Genomic DNA, 22,143 nt, shown 5'->3' with positions numbered 1-22,143 from the left:
TTTACTTGTAGTTTTGTTTTGTTTTGTTCTTTGTAACTGGTCAGAAAACCCCTTTTAGTATTTCCTAAAGTGGGGGTTTTCTGGTGATAAATTCCCTCATCTTTTTTGTATCTGTGAATGTGTTTATTTCTCCTTTTTATTTGAAGGATAGCTTTGATGGGTATAGTATTCTTGGCTGGAAGTTTCTCTCTTTCAGAACTTTAAATATTGGGGTTCCTATCTTCTAGCTTGTAAAATTTCTGCTGAGAAATGTGATAATAATCTAATAGGCCTTTTTTTATATGTGTATTCTTCTTTTCCCTGGCTACCTTGTGAATTTTTTGTTTGTCATTGGTTTGTGCCAATCTCATTATGATGTGCATTGGAGTAGGTTTGTTAGGGTTAAGATAACTCGGTGTTCTGTTTGCTTCTTGAATTCGAGGCTTTAGTTCTTTCCACAGGCTTGGGAAGTTCTCGTCTATTATTTGTCTGAATATGTCCTCTATTCCATTTTCTCTCTCTTCTCCTGATATACCCATTATTCTTATGTTGCTCTTTTCCTGATGGAGTCAGACAATTTCTGTAGGGCTTTCTCATTTTTTTAATTTGTAAGTTTTTCTCCTCTTCTCTCTGTAGTGCCTCTAGTTGCCTGTCTTCTATGGCACTAATTCTCTCCTCTATCTGGCCCATTCTATTAGGTAAGTTTGTTACCTCGTTTTTCAGTTCATTAATTGAGTTTTTCATTTCTGTTTGATTTGTTTTTATAGTTTCAATTTCCTTGGTGATGTATTTTTTCTGTTTGTTTAATTGCTTTTGAGCTCCTTAAACTGCCTTTCTGTGCTTTCTTGTATATCCCTGAGTATTCTTATGACTTCAATATTAAATTCTCTGTCATTTAACTCCAGTATTTCCAAGGTATTGAAATTTTTTTCTATAGATTTTTTTCTCATCTATCTGAGCTACATCTCTGTCTGTTGTATCCATGATATTCAATTTTTTTCTTAATGGCATTTGAGAGTGGTATTATTAATGACACTAATAAGAGTTGATAAAAATAAAAATATATATGTATAAATTTTTTTGAGAAAATATAGTGAAAAACTGAAAATTCCATTGTTCTATATGGAACAAAAACTACATAGAACAAAGGGCCTGAGTTGGGGGCAAGTGACAAAGAGGCAAAAAATGAGATAAGAACCCACAAAATCCTACAAGGAAAACGTTTGATTCAAGAATAAAATAATTTGTTTTTAAGTGATGGTCAAATGAGAAATATAGTGAAAAAGAAAAGGAGAAAAAGAGGAAAAAATACAGTGAAAAATAAAAATTCTATTGTATTAAGTGGAATGAAAACTACTGAGAATGGAGAGCCAGAGTTGTGAGAAATGCTAATGATATGAAAAGCAAAGTAAAAAGCACACAGAGTGCCACAAATATTCAAATCCAGAATAAAATAATTTGTTTGTGAGTGAGGATTGAATGAGAGAAAAAGTGAAAAAGAAAAAAAGAAACTAAAAGAGATAGAGAGAAAGAAAGACAAAAGAAAAGAAAAAAAAAGAGATTTAAAGTTTTTGGAATGTAACCCTAATAGAAAAAAAAAAAGAATGGAAAATGTAACACTTATGGGCAACAAAGTTTAAAATGAAAAGAAAAGAATAAGATGGAAAGAGGATAAAATGATCAAGGTGGAAGAAAAAAAAGATAAGAAAATAAAAAAAAATGGAAAAAGTTATAAAGACTGTGGATTTTTTCTGGTTTTGAGAGGTTATCTTCTTCCCTTTTCTTCCTTCTCTCTCTTTTTGGCCAGTGGCACTATACCCCAGGTTCCGCCCCTGTGGCTCTCTTAGGAAGAGATTTGCAGTTGATGTGTTGCTATGGTGATGACATAAACTAGGCCTCAGTCCTGTTGGTAGGTGGGGCTTGTTAGCACTTGCAGGCTCCAACAATGGGAGAGTCCATTTTCCCAGAACCTGTCCCCAGATCTCTTCTTCCTGAACAAGCAACCTGGGGACCCAGCTGTGAAGTTGCCCCAGCCACTGCCTGGAAAGCAAGAGGCTCTAAGAGCTGCCAAATTCCCTCTTTATCCCCACTCAAAACAGGGTTCTGGGTAACACTTTGTTAGCCAGAGCCGCCAGCATAATCAGGCAGGGCTGGGAGCTGATTGCTTTTCAAGTGTCTTTCTGTGAGCCTCCGGGCATGTCTAGTATGCCTCAGCTCTCTGCAGATCTACTCTTCCCAGGCTTTTTGCACTTTATAACCTGTATTGGGTGGTAAGAAGATGCCCCAGTCACTGCCTGCAGAGCAAGAGGTCTTAAAAGCTGCCAAGTCCCTCTTCCAGGTCTGTTCAAAGCACAGCTCTGGGTATAAAAGCTTTGTCAACCAGAGTCACCAGCTTAAGCAGGCAAGAGAGTGAGCTGACTTCTGGTCAAGCTCCTATATAAAGTTCCAGGGTATGTCTAGTTAAATTTGCCTCAGCACTCCATGGGTCTGCTCTCCATAGACTTCTCCTTTGTTGGGAAGCCTACAGCCCAGCCCACCCAACTTCCACAGTGTTCTCTGAGGTCTGTTCCATGGGAATGTATTTTTTAACCTGTATTGGCTGGCTGGAAGTTGCCCCAGCCACTGCTGCAGAGCAAGAGGCCCTAAGAACTATCAAGTCCCTCCTTGAGGTCTGCTTAAATTGCAGCCCTGGGAAAGAAGGCTTTGTCAGCCAGAGCCACCAGCACTTGCTGGCCAAGCAGTGAGCAGACTGTGGGCTAGGATCCTTTCAGCATTACGCGGGTCTGCTCTCCAGAGGTTGTCCTGCAAGCTGCCTGCGTGCCCTTGCCCCCATGACTTTTTCAGTTGTCTTCCATGGGAATGTGCTTTGTTAGCCTGTATGGCTGATGGAGATGCCCCTCCTGGACAGGTCCAGGGGTAGGGAAGCTGGTTCTCGTGCACTTCCCCTGCACCATTGTTCGAGGATTATACAGAAACTCTGGCTACAGCCCATGCAGAGAGCCACTGCTGACAGTCTCCAACCCGGCTCCTCCATCTGAGAATGCAGGTGCTCATGCCCGAGATGCCAGGAGGAACCACTCACACATTGCCAGCTCTTGCTGATCAAGAGACCAGGAATAACAAAGCCCAAAGTCACTCTGGTATCAGTCTCTGTAGGCAACTGCCTGCCCATCTTTGCCAGGGTTTGCTGCTGGCTCTAGCTCCATATGGGCTGATCCACAGGCACACTCTCTCCTTGGAATGTCTCTGCCTTAGCCAGCTTATTCCCTCTCCCCTAGTCCTCCCTTACTCTCAGTTCCAAGTGAAAGCAGCCCTTCCTCAGGTCAGTGAGGGAAGTGGAATCCTCCATTCTCCATCATATTTCCTTCAGAGTGGATTATATATTCAGCCACCTTTCGCCCAATTGTACCTTTGTTTGATGTATATGTATTTCAGATGCTCCTGGGATTTTTTTCTGTCTCTAGTTGTTGAACTTGTTGAAATTTCAAGATGTATTGGGAGCACCCCTCACAGAGCCATTTATCTAACGTCACTCCTTCAATATATTTTTACAATATTATATTAGTCAGTTTCTTCAACATATGCAACAATTTAATAAATGTCAATAAGCTTTATATCCAAGATGATGGGCCAAACAAATCTTTTTTTAGCTTACTATAAAATAAGTTAGATATATCAGATTGCATAGTTAGTGGCAGAGGTGAATTTACAGCTCATATTTCTAGTTTTCATGATCTGCACCAATGCTTCTTAAACTTAGAGTATTGGAAACTCTGATGGGCAATGTTTTTATGCTTTAGAAGACCAGCTTCTGTGATGATATTGACAGAAAATCTGAGATGACAGTTTATCTATAAATAAAATATAAATTAGTGATTATACTTTCTTCCTTGGAAACAAAGAAGTGACTCATAGAATCCTAGTGTTCTTTAGAAAATGGTTTTAAAATTAATATCATAAACCATTTTACTCAAGTGTGCTGTGGGTAACACTTGAGTCCACATTAGATCAATTTTATTGGTGTGCACAAGAAGAGATGAAGCCCATACATTATTTTTAAAGTTACTTTTTAACTAAAGAAAATGGCAGAGCCTCAGATATACTCATTTGCAGTAGAACTATCTCAAAGATGAATTTAATTTGTCATATATCTTCCAAATACTTGGCCATAGAATCTTTTTTATCAAATAAAGTCTACTTAATATCAGTGGTTCTCTGGTATGAAATAAATATTTATGCCCCTCTAAAATTCATATATTGAAACCTAATTCTCAGTGTAATAATGTTTGGAGGTAGGGATTTTGGGAAATTATTTACATCAGTGATTTTCAAGCATTTTACACCTAGGGACTGGTGAAAATAGAATTATTTTGGGGACCACTAAAACAGAAATCACCCTGAGATTAAGCAAATTCAACTAAGATCATTGGGTTCATAATCTCCATACAACATCAGGTTGAATAACACTTTTATGGACGAGCATGAAATTTCTGGTGGACCAATCCATTGACCTATGGTTGAAAAACATTGGTATAAATTATAAGGGTGGAGTCCTCATGAATAGGACTAGTGCCTTTATAAAAAGACACACAATATACATACTTTAGCCCCATGAAATTATGGAGAGAAGGATGCTATCTACAATATAAGACATGGGTTTGTAAGAGAACTTGACTATGCTGGCACCATGACCCAGTTTCCAGAACTGAGAAATAAATATTGCTCTTTAAGCCACTTAGTTTAGTCTATCTTGATAGAGCAGCCTAACTGATTAACATGTTTTCAAAACACAATTTAAACTTAATATTGGTATTTAGACTGTTATCTATGTATACAGTATAAGAATATCTATTCTACAATATTTAAAGTAGGTTATTATAGAAAAATAAAAACTAAGTTTTAAAGTAAAAGTACTAAAGTTGCATTTATAATTCAAAAGTTGAACATTCAAATCATTTTGTTTTTTAACAAAAAACAGTGGGAATATGTTTAGAAGTGTGATGGTCTCATATTCATGTCTAAAATCTATTTACTCACACTAATTAAAGAGAGTGATTCTTTTACACACATTTACCATCTTGATTGATCATTTGTTCCCAAACACAATGCAATGAAATAATCTATAGAACTATTAAGGATAAAACTTCAGTCTTCTGTGTTAGGAATAGAATCTAGAAATCTTTATTTTTAAATGTACAGGTGATTCTGTTTCATTTAGAAACCACAAAATATTTTTTTTAAGATTTTATTTATTCATTATAGAGAGGGGAGAGAGAGAGAGAGAGAGAAAAAGAGAGAAGGGGGGAGGAGCAGAAAGCATCAACTCCCATATGTGCCTTGACCAGGCAAGCCCAGGGTTTTGAACCGGCAACCTCAGCGTTTCCAGGTTGACACTTTATCCACTGCGCCACCACAGGTCAGGCAGAAACCACAAAATCTTTGACAAAAATTACCAGTGGAAAGTCAAATAAATAATTCTCTATTATGTCCTTATTATCCAAAGCAATCTATAGATTCCATGCAATTCCTATTAAAATATCAATGGCATATTTCAAAGATATAGAACAAATATTCCAAAAATTTATATGGAACCAAAAAAGAACATGAACAGCTTCAGCAATCTTGAAAATAAAGAATAAAGTGGAGGTATAACACTTTCTGTTATCAAGTTATACTACAAGGCCATTGTACTAAAAACAACTTGGTAGTGGCATAAGAACAGGCATATAAATCAATGGAACAGAACAGAGAACCCAGAAATACACCCACAGCTCTATGATCAGTTGATATTTGACAAAGCAGGTAAGAGCATACAATGGAGTAAAGAATGTCTCTTTAATAAATGATGTGGAAAAAATGACAGGTACATGCAAAAAATATTAAACTAGAGCACCAACTTACACCATTCACAAAAATAAACTTAAAATGAATAAAAGACTTAAATGTAAGTCACGAAACCATAAACACATTGGAAGAAAACATAGGCAGTAAACTCTCCAATACCTCTAGTAGCAATATTTTGGCTGATTTATCTCCATGGGCAAGTGAAAGAAACGACAGGATGAAGAAATGGGACTATATCAAACTACAAAGCTTTCGCACAGCAAAAGACACCATTAACAAAATAAAAAGACAACCCACACATTGGGAGAATATATTTGCCAATACATCTGATAAGGGGTTAATAATAAAAATTTACAAAGAACTTGTAAAACTCAACACCAGGAAGGTAAACAATCCAATTAAAAAACAGGCAAAAGAAATGAATAGACACTTCTTGAAAGAGGACATACAGATGGCCAATGGGCATATGAAAACACGTTCAACATCACTAATCATCAGAGAAATGCAAAATAAAATCACGAGATATTACCTCACACCTGTCAGAATGGCGCTTATTAACAAAACAACACACAATAAATGCTGGCAAGAGTGTGGAGAAAAGGGAACCCTCCTGCACCACTGATGGGAATGCAGACTGGTGCAGCCACTGTGGAAAACAGTATGACATTTCCTCAAAAAATAAAAACAGAACTGCCTTTTGACCCAACTATCCCACTTTTAGGAATATATCCTAAGAATCCCAAAACACTAATTCAAAAGAAAAAATGCACCCCCATGATTATTGCAGCATTGTTTACAATAGCCAAGATTTGGAAACAACCCAAGTGTCCATCAGTGGACAAGTGGATTAAAAAGCTGTGGTACATATATACAATAAAATGTTCTGCAGCTGTGAAAAAGAAGGAAATCTTACCTTTTGTGACTGCATGAATGGACCTGGAGATTATTATGCTACATGAAATAAGTCAATCAGAGATATATGTGGAATCTAATGAACAAAGTGAACTGAGGAACGGAATAGAGGCAGAGGGGGTGTCACAAGGAGCAGAGGGACAGCTGTCAGAGGGAAGGGGGATGAGAGGATGGGATGAGAGGATGGAATCAGAGAAGGTAAAGGGATTAGTGAAATTTTATATACATAACACAGAGATATAGATAGTAGGACAGCAAATCTTAGAAAGAAAGGGGGAGGGAGTTAGGGAGAGAGGGGCAAAGGGAGTATAAAAAGGGACACAGGGGTGGGGGTGAGGGAGTTATATTCAGTGAGACACTTGAATCCAGGTAAACACAATAAATTAAAAATTAATAAAAATTTAAAAAAATTTACAACTGTAGACTCAAAAGTGAAATTCTGATTGTAATGCATGTAAATTTTAAATTAAAAAAGTATTTGGTTGAATATATAAATTTTTTAACAGTCAATTTTATATAACTTGACCTGAATATCCCGAATTATTCTTCAGATTTTCTTTATAAAGTTGTTATCTGAGAATGCTATTTTTAATATTTTTGAAATACTTTGTTACCTAAATCTTAATATATGCCAAGTTGAATGAAAAAAAATTTTCTCATTTTTATTTTATAATTTTATTATATATTTATTATGTATAGGTTACTTTATTATATCAAATCATTAAAGAATACAAAATGTATTTTATTTTTCAAATTTCTTTAATTCAATTACACATTTTTGAATATAAGTTCTTACAAATTTTGTTTTAAATACCCTTTGTCGTTATTTTGTAGCATGGTAATTTATCTTTTGCTTCTTCCTTAATATTATGTAAGTATGAAGGCTGGTACTTGGTCTATGTATTCCCACAGTTAATCATCAGTATCTAGTTCCGTGACTATCTCTTAGTATGAGTTTAATCAATGTTAACTGAATAATTATTAAATTTTCCTTTTAATAATTTTCTTCATGTATTTTTTTTTGAGGGGGATGTTGATCAGAAAGACATGGCCCATTTTTTTCTTCATGTATTTTAAAGCAAAACAGATTCTGTCATGAAACCAAAATAGTTTCCTATGTTAGATTTAATTTGAACTTGTAAATAAATATTTCTTTAATCAACTTTTATTTATTTAAACACACTCATTTGGTATTTATGCTAGGAATAGTGTAGTTGAGTTCTTTCTCCTTTTAAAATAAAATTCCACATATTAATAGTTATATTGTTTTCTTAATTTTTATTTATTTTTATTTATTGTGTTTACATGGATTCAGGTTCCATTGAATATACACCCTCACCCCCATCCCCGTGTTTCTATTTATACACCCTTTTTCCCCTCCCCCTAACTCCCTTCTCCCTCCCTCTGTGATGATATGCTATATTGTTAATTGTGTATTCATATTAATATATTATTATGTATTAATCTAAATGATCACTTTTGTCACAAAGTAACATAAATGTGCAGGATTGTCCTTCTGATCTTTTTTCTGACCCATTGATTTGTCCCTCATGCCAAATGCATGTTTAAAGGCTTTGTTAGAGATGAATAATTCATGAAATCTGTTTCTCTATTATCTGCTTCTTTTTCAAAACCTATTTCCAAACAAGAGTTTCTAATCTTAGTTATTTGGTTACTATTAAGCCCATGTATTAGGGCAAGGGGCTCATTTCAATCAATAATTCAGATAATTATTTATCTGTTTTTTACTTTTTTCACTAATGAGAGTAGCACTTTACTTATTCTTAGATTCAGATAATTTTAGCTCCTTGCTGTACAAAGGGTCTTTTGCAGTGGTGGGATTCCATTAATTTAACAACAGGCTCTCTGCCCTAATGACTGTTTTAAATATAAAGCAAGATAAAACAAAAGGTAGTTTATTATTTCATGCATTTAATACTTAAAAAAGAACAATAAAAGTGGTACACAAACCTAGATTATGTCATAAGAGTTTTAAAATATCAATGAAAACATCTTAAATAATATCTGACAAAAAACAATAAAACTTACTGTATTTTTCACTCTATAAAATGCACCTGACCATAAGACACACCTAGGGTTTTAAGAAGAAAACTAAGAAAATAAAATTCTGAACCAAATGATGTATTAAAATATTTAATAAAATACTGCATTTTTTGCTTGACCAGGTGGTTGTGCAGTGGATAGAGCATTAGACTGGGATGCCAAGGACCCAGGTTCGAGACCCCGAGGTTTCTAGCTTAAGTGCGGGCTCATCTGGTTTGAGCAAAAAGCTCACCAGCTCGGACTCAAGGTCGCTGGCTCGAGCAAGGGGTTACTCAGTCTGCTGAAGGCCCATGGTCAAGGCACATATGAGAAAGCAATCACTGAACAACTAAGGTATCACAATGCACAACGAAAAACTAATGATTGATGCTTCTCATCTCTCTGTTCCTGTCTGCCTATCCCTATCTATCCCTCTCTCTGACTCTCTCTCTGTCTCTGTAAAAAACAAAACAAAAACAAAACGTATTTTTGTTCCATAAGACTCTGGCATTTTTTGGGGGGGAAGTACATCTTATGAAGTGAAAAATATGGTATTTAAGATATTTCCATATTGCTCCTTGATTGGCATCCTCACTTGCAATTTTTTTCACATATGGACATAATGAATATTACCATGGGTGTTTACAATACATTGTTATGCAGAAGAACATTAAAGAAGAGTAAGGGCCCTGAGCCCTGGCCAGTAGGCTCAGTGGGAGAACATCGGACTGGCATGTGGAAGTCCTGGGTTCAATTCCTGGTCAGGGCACACAGGAGAATCACCCATTTGCTTCTCCACCCTTCCCCCTTTTCATTCTCTCTATATCTTTCTTCCCCTACTGCAGCCAAGGCTCCATTGTAGCAAAGTTGGCCCGGATGCGGAGGATGTCTCTATGGCCTCCACCTCAGGTGCCAGAATCGCTCTGGTTGCAATGGAGCAACACCCCAGAGGGGCAGAACATAATCCCATAGTAGGCATGCTGAGTGGATCCGGTCAGGCGCATGTGGGAGTCTGTCTCTCTGCTTCCCCACTTCTCACTTTAGAAATATAGAAAAATAAATAAATAAATAAATAGAGTAAAAATATGTATCCTGACCAGGTGGTGGTGCAGTGGATAGAGGGTTGGACTGGGACAAGGAAGATACAGCTGCATGGGCTCATCTGGCTTGAGCATGGACACACCATCTTGAGCATAGGATCATAGACATGACCCCACGGTCACTAGCTTGAGCTCAAAGTCACTGGCCTGAAGCCTAAACTCGCTGGCTTGAGCAAGGAGTCACTCGTTCTGCTGTAGCTCTCCGGTCAAGGCACATATGAGAAAGCAATCAATGAACAATTCTGGAGACTATAGAGCTGCAACAAATAAATGATGCTTCTCATCTCTCTCTTCCTGCCTGTCCCTATCGGTCCCTCTCTCTGTCTCTGTCACCTAAAAAAGAAAAAAGAAAAAAAAAAGAGTAAAGGAATATAAATTTGTGATTTTCACATTACAAGTGCCATTTTAGAAACTGGTTCACCAAACTCAACAAAATATTGATATTAGATATTGGTTCTTCCGAACTGGTGCGAACTGGCTTAATCCCACTACTAGTCTTTTGCATTAATTCATCTACTTGGCACTAAACTACAGCACAAAAGTAGGTGTTTGGTTCTCGTCCTCGGAGAGCAACTACTCTTTAAATTCCACCCAAGGGTACAAAATTGTTGAAACTTTAGAATTTTTTTCTTGATTTTAAGCTCATTTTCATACTTTTAAAATGTGTTATAAATAATTTCTATGTTATTAGAAATAGAGGATTGTGAATCTTTATGTTTAATCTTTACTCAAATTTTCTTGTTCTAATATAAAAAATCAAGTTGTCACTGGCCATCTGATTTTAAAAACCTGCTAATGTGCATGTACATATTTTAGCTTGGGCTTTCTTTTAAAATTTTTGTCTACCTTCAAGAAAAATATGTTAGTAAAACCAAGACAAATTTGTTAGTAAAAATGATTGAAATATTTAAATCAATTAGATGGGAAGTATATTATTAGGAAACTTCTCTTTTATTGGTTTGATTTCAACAGTGCTATAAACAAAGTGCCCCTAATAAACAACTGATTAATAATGTGTTTATGCTTGAGCTGTGGTGGTGCAGTGGATAAAGTGTCGACCTGGAATGCTGAGGTTGCCGGTTCAAAACCCTGGGCTTGCCTGGTCAAGGCACTTACAGGAAGCAAGTACTATAAATTGGTGTGTCTTGCTTCTTTTTCTGTCTCTCTTTCTTCTCTCCTCTCCCTAAAAGTCCATAAATTAAAAAAAAAATTAAAATTAATAATGTGCTTTATTTGCCTTATAAAGCCAAAAATTAACATGTTTATTCAAATATTATATATGTGGTCACTCAGATTATACATGGTATAAAATATCACCTCCTTGAATATAACACACTTTTTTAAAAATAAAAAGAGAAAATAAAAACACTAAATATTAGAAAATTAACACTAACACTGAATGTGTCATAACTTATATAAAATAGAATTTTATACATTCAGTAGCAAAAAAATATGTATCTAGACAGTGAGATGTAGAAAATGGAGAATCTATGTTTTGCTAATGAAGCATTCCAAAGGGGTGAGGGGTTGGGCAAATTTATCAGAGCCAAGAAAATAAATTAATAAAATTGATAATAAAAAATGAAAAAATCAACAAAAGCAAAACTAGATTATTTGAAAGATCAACAAAATTAATAGCCCTTCATCTGGAATAATAAAAAAAAGATAAAGAAATTTATAAATTACTCAAAGTAGGAATGAAAAATAAGACATCACTACTAATCTTCCATAAATGAAAGGAATCATAAGGTAATATAATGAACAGATGTATTTCAAAAATTACATGATGTAGGCAATTTTCTAGAAAGATACTAACTATGAAAAATGACTTAAGAGGAAACAGAAAATCAAAATGGATCTTTAACAATTAAAGATTCAATTAGAAAATTATTAAAATCCACAGATAAAAGGCCATGCCCACATGGCTTTACTGTAAATTCTACTAAATATTGAAGCAGGAGATAAAACAAATCCTTCTCAAAATCTTCTGTCCTGACCGAATAGCTCGGTTCATTGTCCTGAAGCACTGAAGTCAGTTCGGTATCTGGTCTGGAACACATATAGGAACAATTGTTACTGTCTCTTTCCTGCTCTCTCTTTTTCTTTCTCTAAAATCAATAATATAAGCATTTAAAAAAATATCCAAAGAAATAAAAATGCAAAAAACACTTATCAGTAGCCAATATTGCCTTTTAGTTGAAATCAGTTAAAGATATCACAAGAATTAAAAGTTATACCAAATATCTTTTACTAATATAGAAACAAAAATACTCTAAAACAGAATTAAGCAACCCATAATAAAGATTATACAAATAGAATTTATTACAGAAATGCAAAGTTGTTTGAACTTTTAAAAATAAAGTCATATAATACACAATGTAAGTAGAATAAAGTACAAAAATAAATGCTTATCTTAATAGTTGCAGAAAAAGTATTAGACAAAATCCAATATCCCTTTATTATCATTCGACAAACAGAAACAGAATGGAAATTCCTCTTCTTTTTCTAGGACACCTCAGAAAATCAGCAAACAACATTATACTTAATGAGTAAAACTATGATTTCCCCTATGATCAGGAACAAAATAAAAATATCAGTTGTTACCATTTCTGTTCAACATACTGTTCAAGTCATTGCAATTAGGCATGGAAATTAAATGAAAGAAGAAGAAGAAGCAAAGCTACTTCTATTTGTGGGTAGCATAATTTTGTAGATAAAAATTTTAGAGTCTACTAAAAGTGCTATTAGAGCTAATAAATGAGTTCAGCAAGTTTTCAGGGTGCAAGTTAAACATGCAGAAAATAAATTGTAATTTTATACAATAACAATGAACAGTCAGAAAGTGGAATTAAGAAAATTTTATTACCCTACCATCAAAAATAATAAAATAGTTAATAAGTTTAACAAAAGAAGAGGAAGATATACATTAGGAAGCTATAAAACATTGTGGAAAAGAATTGAAGATGAAATAAATGATATGTTTCTCTTCTGCTTAATAGTTTCTTTCTCATTTTTATTTCTTTTCTATCACATTGTACTATAAGCAGCAAAGATAAAACACGCTTTATTTTCACACTTTGCTTGGAAATCTCCACAGCTAAATATCAACAAAGTCTACTTTTCATGACTAAACAGCTAAATACAATTTGACCATTACATATACACTTTATAAGAGTAACCGTTCTTTCAATTTCTAATAACATGTTTCTCATTTCTGTCTGAGTCTTCCCTAGAGATACCATTGACATTCATATTTCTAGCAAACCTATTCTTGATGGCATATGGATTCTACAAGGTTTCCTCACTCTTTTGTGCCATTGCCAAAATTACTTTTAATATCCATGTTTCTACCAACAATCTCTTCAAGTCAATCTAGGTTTTTGCTGTTAAGTGTCTCAAAATTGTTCCAGCCTCTTTCCATTAAATCATTACAAAGCCATGTCCACATTTTCAGGTCTTTGTTACAGTAGCATCATAATTCCTAGTACCAAAATCTATAATAGTTTCTAGGGCTTCTATAACAGAGCATACAAACTGTTTAGCTTTAGACAATGGAAATGTATGCTCTCACAGTTCTGGAAGTGAGAAATCCGAGATCGAGGCATTGGAATGGCCATGCTTTCTCTGACACTCTTCCTTGTGTCTGCTTAGCTTCTGTTGATGTCCAAGAATATTTAGTGTTTCTTAACTTGAAGATGATCACTCAAATATTTTCTTTTTGAAATTAGGTTATTTGTCTTTTATTGTGGGCTGTAAGAGTTCTTTATATATTTCAGATATCAACACTCTATTGAATATATGATTTGCATATATATATATATTTATTTTGTGGCTGTTATAGTATTACATATACATATATTATTAGGTTGAGAAATTTTCTTCTAAACCTCATTAGCTAAAAAATTCATAATATGATTATTTAACATTTTAGAGGTCCAATCTCTTGTTTATGTTATTACCTGACATTCTCCCTGCGTGTCTAGGTCTTTACATGAGGTTTTTCTCCATACAGACACCAGTCATATTGGACTAAGGCCCATTTTACTTTGGTTTGACCTCACTTTAAGTAATTAATCTAAAATGACCCTAATTATGAATAAAATTGCATTCTTGAATATGGGGTGTTAGGACTTCAATATACGAACTTCCTGCAAAACACAATTCAATCCAAAACAGACCCTTCTTCATACTATACACAGTATCATAGACTTATATGTAAGAAATAAAACTACAAAACTATATCAAACTATATAAACATAGTGAAAATATAGATGTGAATCATTATAATCTTGGATTAGGGAAAGCCTACCGGTATATGACATTAAAAGCACAAATGGCAAAAGAAAAATATTACTAACTTTTACCTCACCAAAACAAGTATTTATGCTTCAAAGGATATCATCAAGAAAGTAAAAGGACAACAGAAAAATATAAAATATTGCAAGTTATAAATCTCATCAGAAACTTATATCTAGAATACATAAAGAATAAGTTCAAAGCAATAATAAAAAGATAAGCCAATTAAAAATGATTAAAAAAATCTGAATAAACAATTTTCAGAATGAAATATACAGATAACAAATAAACTTGTGAAATATTCTCAATATCATTAGCCATCATAGAAATGTAAATCAAAACTGCAAGTAAATACTATTTTGCATACTCTAGGCTATCTATAATTACAGGACAAGTAATTACAGGTTTGGCAAGAATGTGGAAACAGCTCAAATCTTGTACGTGGACAGTAGGAATGCAAAATGAGCAGTTGCTTTGGAAAGAAGAATGAAAATTCTTCAGAAACATAGGTATAGAATTACCAGATAACTCAGAAATTTCCCACAAAGGTGTATATACCTAAGGGAAATTAATGCAGCCACACAAATCCCTGGCCGCAGGGGTCCCCAAACTTTTTACACAGGTGGCCAGTTCATTGTCCCTCAGACCGTTGGAGGGCCGCCACATACAGTGCTCCTCTCACTGACCACCAATGAAAGAGGTACCCCTTCTGGAAGTGCGGCAGGGGCCAGATAAAGGGCCTCAGGGGGCCGGATGCGGCCCGCGGGCCGTAGTTTGGGGATGCCTGGGCCGGTTTGACGCCTAGTGACGGCACATACAAGGACAAACGTTCCTGTCTCTAAAGATCAATAATATAAACATTAAAAAAAGCCATGTAAATATTTTTACGGCAGCATTGTTCATAATAGTTAAAAAGTAGAAAAAAGACAAATGTTCATTAACTGATGAATACATTTTAAAATGTAGTATAGCTATGATATGAAATATTACTTAGCTATAAAAAAGTATGATGTACTGATATATACTACAACATGGATAAAACTTGAAAAAAAATGTAAGTGAAAGAAACCAGTCACAAAATACTGCATATTGTCTGACTCCATTTATAAGAAAGGTCCAGAATAGTCAATTCTATAGTACAGAAAGTGGATTACTGGTTGCCTAGGTCAGGGGAGTTTGGAGAGAAATGGGAAGTGATTGATTCTTGACACTGGGTGTCTTTGTGGGGTGATTTAAATGTTATAGAATTGGTTGTAGTGCTGTTTGTACAACTCTGTGAATGTCTTTTGTTTTCCCAAGAGAGATGAGGGGAGAGAAAGAGACAGACTCCGGTATGTGACTTGACTCAAGGATCCACCCGGCAACTCTTTTCTGGGGCCAATTCTCTGACCATCTAGGGCCATGTTCTCGTATAACTTGCTATATTCCTATAACTTGCTTTCAACCAAGCTATTTTTAGCACCTGAGGTAGAAGTTCCACAGAGCCATCCTCAGCACCTGGGGCTGATGTGCTCAAAACAATTGAGCCATGGCTGAGGTTAGGAGAAGACAGAGAGTATGAAGGAAGAGTGGGACGGGTGGAGAAGCAGATGGTCACTTCTCATGTGTGCCTTGACCAGGAATTGAACCCAATACATGCACATGCTGGGCCAACTCTCTACCACTGAGCCAACCAGCCACAGATTGTGAATGTATTAAAAACTATTTAATTGTACAATACATTTTAAATGGAGAGTTGCTTGGTATGTGAATTGTATCTTAATAAGGTTGTTTTATAAAACACAAGGGTTTGAAATATATGTAATTACATATAAATATAAAATTTATAATAAATCTGTTATATAAACAAATACAGTTTGCATAGGCACATCACATGTAACATTATAAACAATTGTTTGATATACTTATTATAAAAACATTTAAATATTTACTATAAATATTATGTATAACCTGTTGAACCCTCCTAAGTGTATGATGTTCATGCATGATTATTTCTTTCATTTCATAGATAAGAAAATCAAGCCTCATTTTTTTATTTTAAGATTAGAAGTTTGTGCTTAATTCATCAGTTGTAAGAAATAAAACATTAGTTTGAAATAAAACAAATTTCCATAAGAATTATGCTGTTTACAAGAGAAGAATGTATAATTTATAAACAAGAAAATGTTGAAAGAAAAATATTTTAAAAATATAAATCAGGCATCTTCATCAAAATAAAGTAATAGTTCTACATGAAACTGTAAGCTGTCTTTAGAAATAGATATGAGTGTAGTAATTACAGTTTCAGTTATCCAGGTAGATATAATTCTTCAAGTTTAGCTAATACTATAATCTCATGATATATGGGGTAAATGGGTAGAATTATGAGGAAAATTTTATATATCACATTAAGAGAATGCAACATGTCTCTCAGTTGAAGAAGAATAAAGTAGCAAATATATAAAATATTTAAATAACATAATTAGTATGTGATTTAAGAGATAAATATGGAATCTATATACAATTGGAAGAAACATATTATCTTTTAAAGGTCACATGAAACAATAACATTTAACCACTCACAAAGCCTTAAAGCAAGTCTCAGCATATTTCAAAGATTAATTATTATAAATACAATGTTTTCTGATTAGAGTAGAATTTCTATTGATTCAAACATCAAAGAAGGTATAAAAGCCACACACATACACACACACACACACACACACACATAGTGTGAGATATATTTGAGGTGAGAGAAAGGGAGCTAGTGAGACAAACTCCTGCATTTGACTGGGATCCACCTGGCAACCCCATCTTGGACCGATGCTTGAGTACTGAGCTACTTTTAGCACCTGAGGCTGTCAGGCTTGGACCAGCCACTTATCTTCAGTGCGTGGGGCCCACGCTTTAACTAATTGAGCCACTAGCTATGGGAAAAGAAGAGGAAGAGAAGTGGGAGAGGGAGGAGGAGAGAAGCAGATGGTCTCTTCTCCTATGTGCCGTGACTGGTAATCAAACCTGGGACACCCATAAGCTAGGCTGATGTCCTATCTACTGAGCCACTTGCCAGGGCCCATATATATTCATATAACTTATGATCCAAAAAAGTTACAAAAATGGGAAGTTAAAAATGCTTAAAACTGAACAATAATGAAATCACTTAAACTTGTGAGATGTGATAAAATTTACAGCTTTGATTTTTATATTAGAAAATGAGAAATATTAAAAATGAAAGATATATATATATACAAATTAAGTAGTAAAAGGAATAAGCATAAATTCAAGTAAAGTATGAATAATACAAAATAAATTAATAAGATTAGAAAAAAAGGGCGCTTAAATGGAAAGTTGATTTATTAAAAGAACATTCATTCATTCATTCTATTTTTCCAAATTAGATTAGAGGTCAAACTATGTTTTAATTATCTCATATTCACATGTATTGAGAGAAGGATTCCTGACCTAGGGATATGGGAATAGCTAAACTCACAACACCCACACTGTAAAAAAAGATATCGACAGATATTGATTAGTCGCATATACTCATAGTATGTGGGAAAGAGGACACTACAAACACAGAGCTTTATGCATTTGGCACTCAGGAACATATCAAACACCAGGAGGAATGGAGACAAGCTTTTTAGTGTCAAAAGAAGGGACAGTCTAGTTCCTAAGAGAGGATGAAATTGTTTTGTTTGAATAATTCTACAGGCTAGCAAGGAACTGAAATTCACTATCACGGGCTGAGCAAGAACTGTCCCTTCTTGTTGACAAGGAGTGTGTGCCTAGGGGATGCTACCCCTGGGAGCAGAGTGTGGAGTGCCTAGGGGACGCTACCCCTGGGAGCGGAGTGTGGAGTGCCTAGGGGACGCTACCCCTGGGAGCGGGGTGTGGAGTGCCTAGGGGACACTACCCCTGGGAGCGGAGTGTGGAGTGCCTAGGGGAGGCTATCCCTGGGAGCAGAGTGTGGAGTGCCTAGGAGACGCTACCCCTGGGAGCGGAGTGTGGAGTGCCTAGGGGAGGCTATCCATGGGAGCGGAGTGTGGAGTGCCTAGGGGACGCTACCCCTGGGAGCGGAGTGTGGAGTGCCTAGGGGACGCTACCCCTGGGAGCGGAGTGTGGAGTGCCTAGGGGACGCTACCCCTGGGAGCGGAGTGTGGAGTGCCTAGGGGACGCTACCCCTGGGAGCGGAGTGTGGAGTGCCTAGGGGAGGCTATCCATGGGAGCGGAGTGTGGAGTGCCTAGGGGAGGCTATCCATGGGAGCGGAGTGTGGAGTGCCTAGGGGAGGCTATCCATGGGAGCGGAGTGTGGAGTGCCTAGGGGAGGCTACCCCTGGGAGCGGAGTGTGGAGTGCCTAGAGGAGGCTATCCATGGGAGCGGAGTGTGGAGTGCCTAGGGGAGGCTACCCCTGGGAGCGGAGTGTGGATTGCCTAGGGGACGCTACCCCTGGGAGCGGAGTGTGGAGTGCCTAGGGGAGGCTATCCCTGGGAGCGGAGTGTGGAGGGGAATTGTAGTTATGCCATTTGAGACCCTCTCAAGTTTACTAGCTCAAAAAGCAGCACTTAATACATAATCTTAATTTTATGCCTTAATCATGAACCAGTGCAAAAAAAGAACTCAAGTAAAGAAATACATAAGTAATAAATTGTAAAAAAAAAAAAAAAAAAGTAGAAAATGTAATTATTTGTAGATAAAATATTTACCTATATATAAATATTCCAATATAAGTTACACAGTTAGATTAAGTTATGCGACTTTCTGGATATTAAATCATTATAGAAATAAATTACAAACAGAAGATATTTTAATTTGTTTAATTTTCTAATAGAAAAAAAGAATAAAAAATCAGAAGAAAACTAAGATATTTGAGATATTTATAGAGATAATTATAAAAGGTTTAGACAGAGTGACAGAAAGGTAAATTAGGTCTATCAACATCTTTTTTAACTTCCAAGCGTGTGCTATTATATGGTACCAGGGGAAAAAACTGAAAAGCATACTTGCCACATTTCTTTGTAATTTGGGCCCTAGAAAAAAAATTCAGTTCTGCCAATCAAGTGTACCCATCTGAAGTTGGACTTGAATTTGCAACCAAGTTACACTGGGAAATTGGCAACATGCAAGGCATTTACTTTTTATTTTACATCTCTATTTGGCCCAGTGTGGTTCTGCAGTCAATAATTCTAGAAACAGCTTTCTGATCTTTGAATGGCAGTGAGCCGGTGTTCTGAAGCCAACATTGGTGGTGGCACCTTCCTATTCCAGGTAAAATGGCTAATGTGGGTGATCATAAAGACAGCGGCTGGGACTGTTGACTCTTTCAGTGCCAAGTTTTTGATTATGGCAAGGGTAGAACTTCCTTGGCAAAGTCAGTAAATGATTTGGTTCAAAGAGCCATTCCTGGAGGTCTAGCCTAAACACTTTACACCTAACTGGTCCCACATTTTGTAAACAATTAAATCATGCTCTGCTTCAAATAGTTCAGAATCTTTCTGTTATTTGCAACTTTAGCAAAGCAATGACACAGTAAAGATCTAAATAAGGTCAGAGATATGTTCAAAACGTTTAATAGTATAAGTATATAGGTACGTTTTAAATGCAATTACACATTCTCAGTGCTTCCCTTGGAATTTTATTCTGATTCTAAAATTTATATAGAAGTATTATCCCTCAGAAACCTGGAGGGAAGAATCCTGCCTTGTCTCTTCCTGGTGAATTGCCAGAATTCCTTGGCCTTCCCTGGCTTGCAGCTGTAGTACTTGAGTCCTTGCCTCCATCATGGGATGGTGGAACTTGTGATTTATCCATGTTGGTATATCCAAATTTTAACAAGCAGTTGATGTTGAGTGCTCACTACATTAACAATTGAATTGATTCACTGATTGACAAATGTGTAGGTAAATATCATAAATTTTTTTTTTTCACCTTTTGCATTATTCTGTTAACTTGCCCTGGCCAACCAAGTTCGATAATATACTTTATCACATATATTGAGAGTACTATAAGATTTAGGAAATTTTACTAAAATTTGTGCTCCACATTAACCTGCAGGTATAATATTAATCAATCTTTGCTTAATCTAAAATTAAAACTCACATAATAAGGTATGAAGTTCCACAATAAATAGTTAATGCTTTGCATTCTATTTTCCATACAAATATGGAGCCAGTATTTACTGTACAAATTAAATGATTACAAGTTTTGGATACATTGGTTTGTTCTTAGTTTATAACATTGCGATAAACTAAATGTTAGGTATCCCTAAAGCCACTATGGAGGTTATAATTAGTAAAAAATAATTACTTTGGGGGTCTTGCCCACAGCCGTGGCCGGCAGGCACGGAGCCGGCACGGCCCGGACGGCACAGTTATCTGGGGGCCCCGGAATTGGCAGGCGGCGTCCAGGAGCCCCCAGAAGAGGATGGGCTGTGGACACAGCAGGCTGAGCTGCTGCAAACTCCCCAAAAAGAGACGCCAAGAACCAGATCAGCCACCTAGACCAGCGCCCCAGCAACTAAGTCCCCTCAGAGGGGACTGAGCCACCACTACCCAGCTGTGTGCATCTGAGGAGGCTGAGCAGCACCAGAAGGAAATAACCAGAATTCTCCAGCAGCATAAGGAGGACAAGAAGAAATGGGCCCAGCAGGTGCAGAAGGAGAGGGAGTTGGAGCTTCAACAGAAACTGGATGAGCAACGAAGAGTCCTGGAAGGAGAACATGAGGCAGCTGTGCAAGTCCTCCGGGCCTCGCATGAGAGAAAGAAGCCCTAACTCACTCGGTCCAGGAGGCCAAGGCCGCCTTGCAGGAGACCATAGATAGACTGACCTCACAGCTGGAGGTCTTCCAGGTCAAGATGAACAGGGTGGAGGAAACCATTCTGAGCTGAGACTATAAGAAGCACATCAGGATTACGGGAGCCCCAGTCAGTTCTGGGAGCAGGAGCTGGAGAGCGTGCACTTTGTCATTGAGATGAAGAGTATTCAGGAGCTGGACAAGTGGCTGATCCTCATGGAGACAGTGAAAGAAAAAAACCTGATGTTGGAGGAGAAGATCAGCACACCCCAACAGGAGAATGAGGACCTCCACGTCCGAGGCTGCAACCAGACTACTGTGTCAAGGCAGCTCTCGGAGGACCTGCTTCTCCCCCACGAGGCCCTGGAGGAGTCGCATTTAAGGCACAGCTCCAGCAAGAGAAGAAGGAGCTGCTGAACCAGGTCCTTGGGGCTGATGCCTCCCCCACCTTCCCTCTGGCCTCAGTCACCCCCACTGAGGTCTCCTTCCTGGCCACATAGGCTCCAGGTCCAGACAACCATGACACCTGTGATCACACCTCCCTCTCCAGAACTTTCCAGAGAAGACAGCAGGAGCCTCTCGTTTTGTTCCCAGGAGGGGATGAGGGCAGGAGTGAGATGGGAGCCAGGGTGTGTGCCCAGTGAGCTCCAGGGACTTGGGCCACACGGAATCACCCAGGGGGCGTTAGGGGCCGCAAGAGGCCTTCTATTGAGTTGGCCCAGGAAGCAAGCAAGGGGGAGTCTTTTCCTCCCCTCACCCTTCAAATCAGGGAATGTAAAGGCTTTTCCCAGGGGGAGAAGAGCAAAGCTGGTCCTAATTTGTCAGCTTTGCTGTCAGCTCATCAGCCTATCCCTGGATGCCTCCACTTCTGCTCTGACCTTCCCTGAGCCACAGTTTACTGTTCCTCTAAATGATGGAGGGAACAGAACAAATGACTCTTACGTCACCACATAGTCTCATTCTAGGGTTGTCTGAAGGGCAGAGTAGGAACTGGGGGAGGGGAGGAAGTGGGCCAAACCTTAAGAGTTAACTGGGGAAGGTGAGTGGCTGGGACGGGTCACTGGAGACCCTTGGGGCTGACAGTGCTGGGGGCCAACCCAGCCCAGGCAGCAGATGGGCAGGTCGTCAGATGTGCCACCGCTCCTGGTCCCAGAACCTGGTCGACCAGGTGGTTATGGACAGAGTTCCCCTTCCTTGAC

General features: G+C 37.2%; 1 pseudogene; it reads left to right on the top strand.

Annotated features, from left to right (window-relative positions):
* Positions 1 to 20,540: 20,540 nt before the first annotated feature.
* Positions 20,541 to 21,675, top strand: LOC136397710 (coiled-coil domain-containing protein 69-like; annotated as a pseudogene).
* Positions 21,676 to 22,143: the final 468 nt, after the last annotated feature.

The sequence above is a fragment of the Saccopteryx leptura genome, chromosome 3 (genome assembly GCF_036850995.1).
Source record: "Saccopteryx leptura isolate mSacLep1 chromosome 3, mSacLep1_pri_phased_curated, whole genome shotgun sequence".
NCBI lineage: Eukaryota > Metazoa > Chordata > Mammalia > Chiroptera > Emballonuridae > Saccopteryx > Saccopteryx leptura.
The sequence above is the reverse complement of the archived record's forward strand: the minus strand, read 5'-3'. Positions and strand labels throughout refer to the sequence as shown.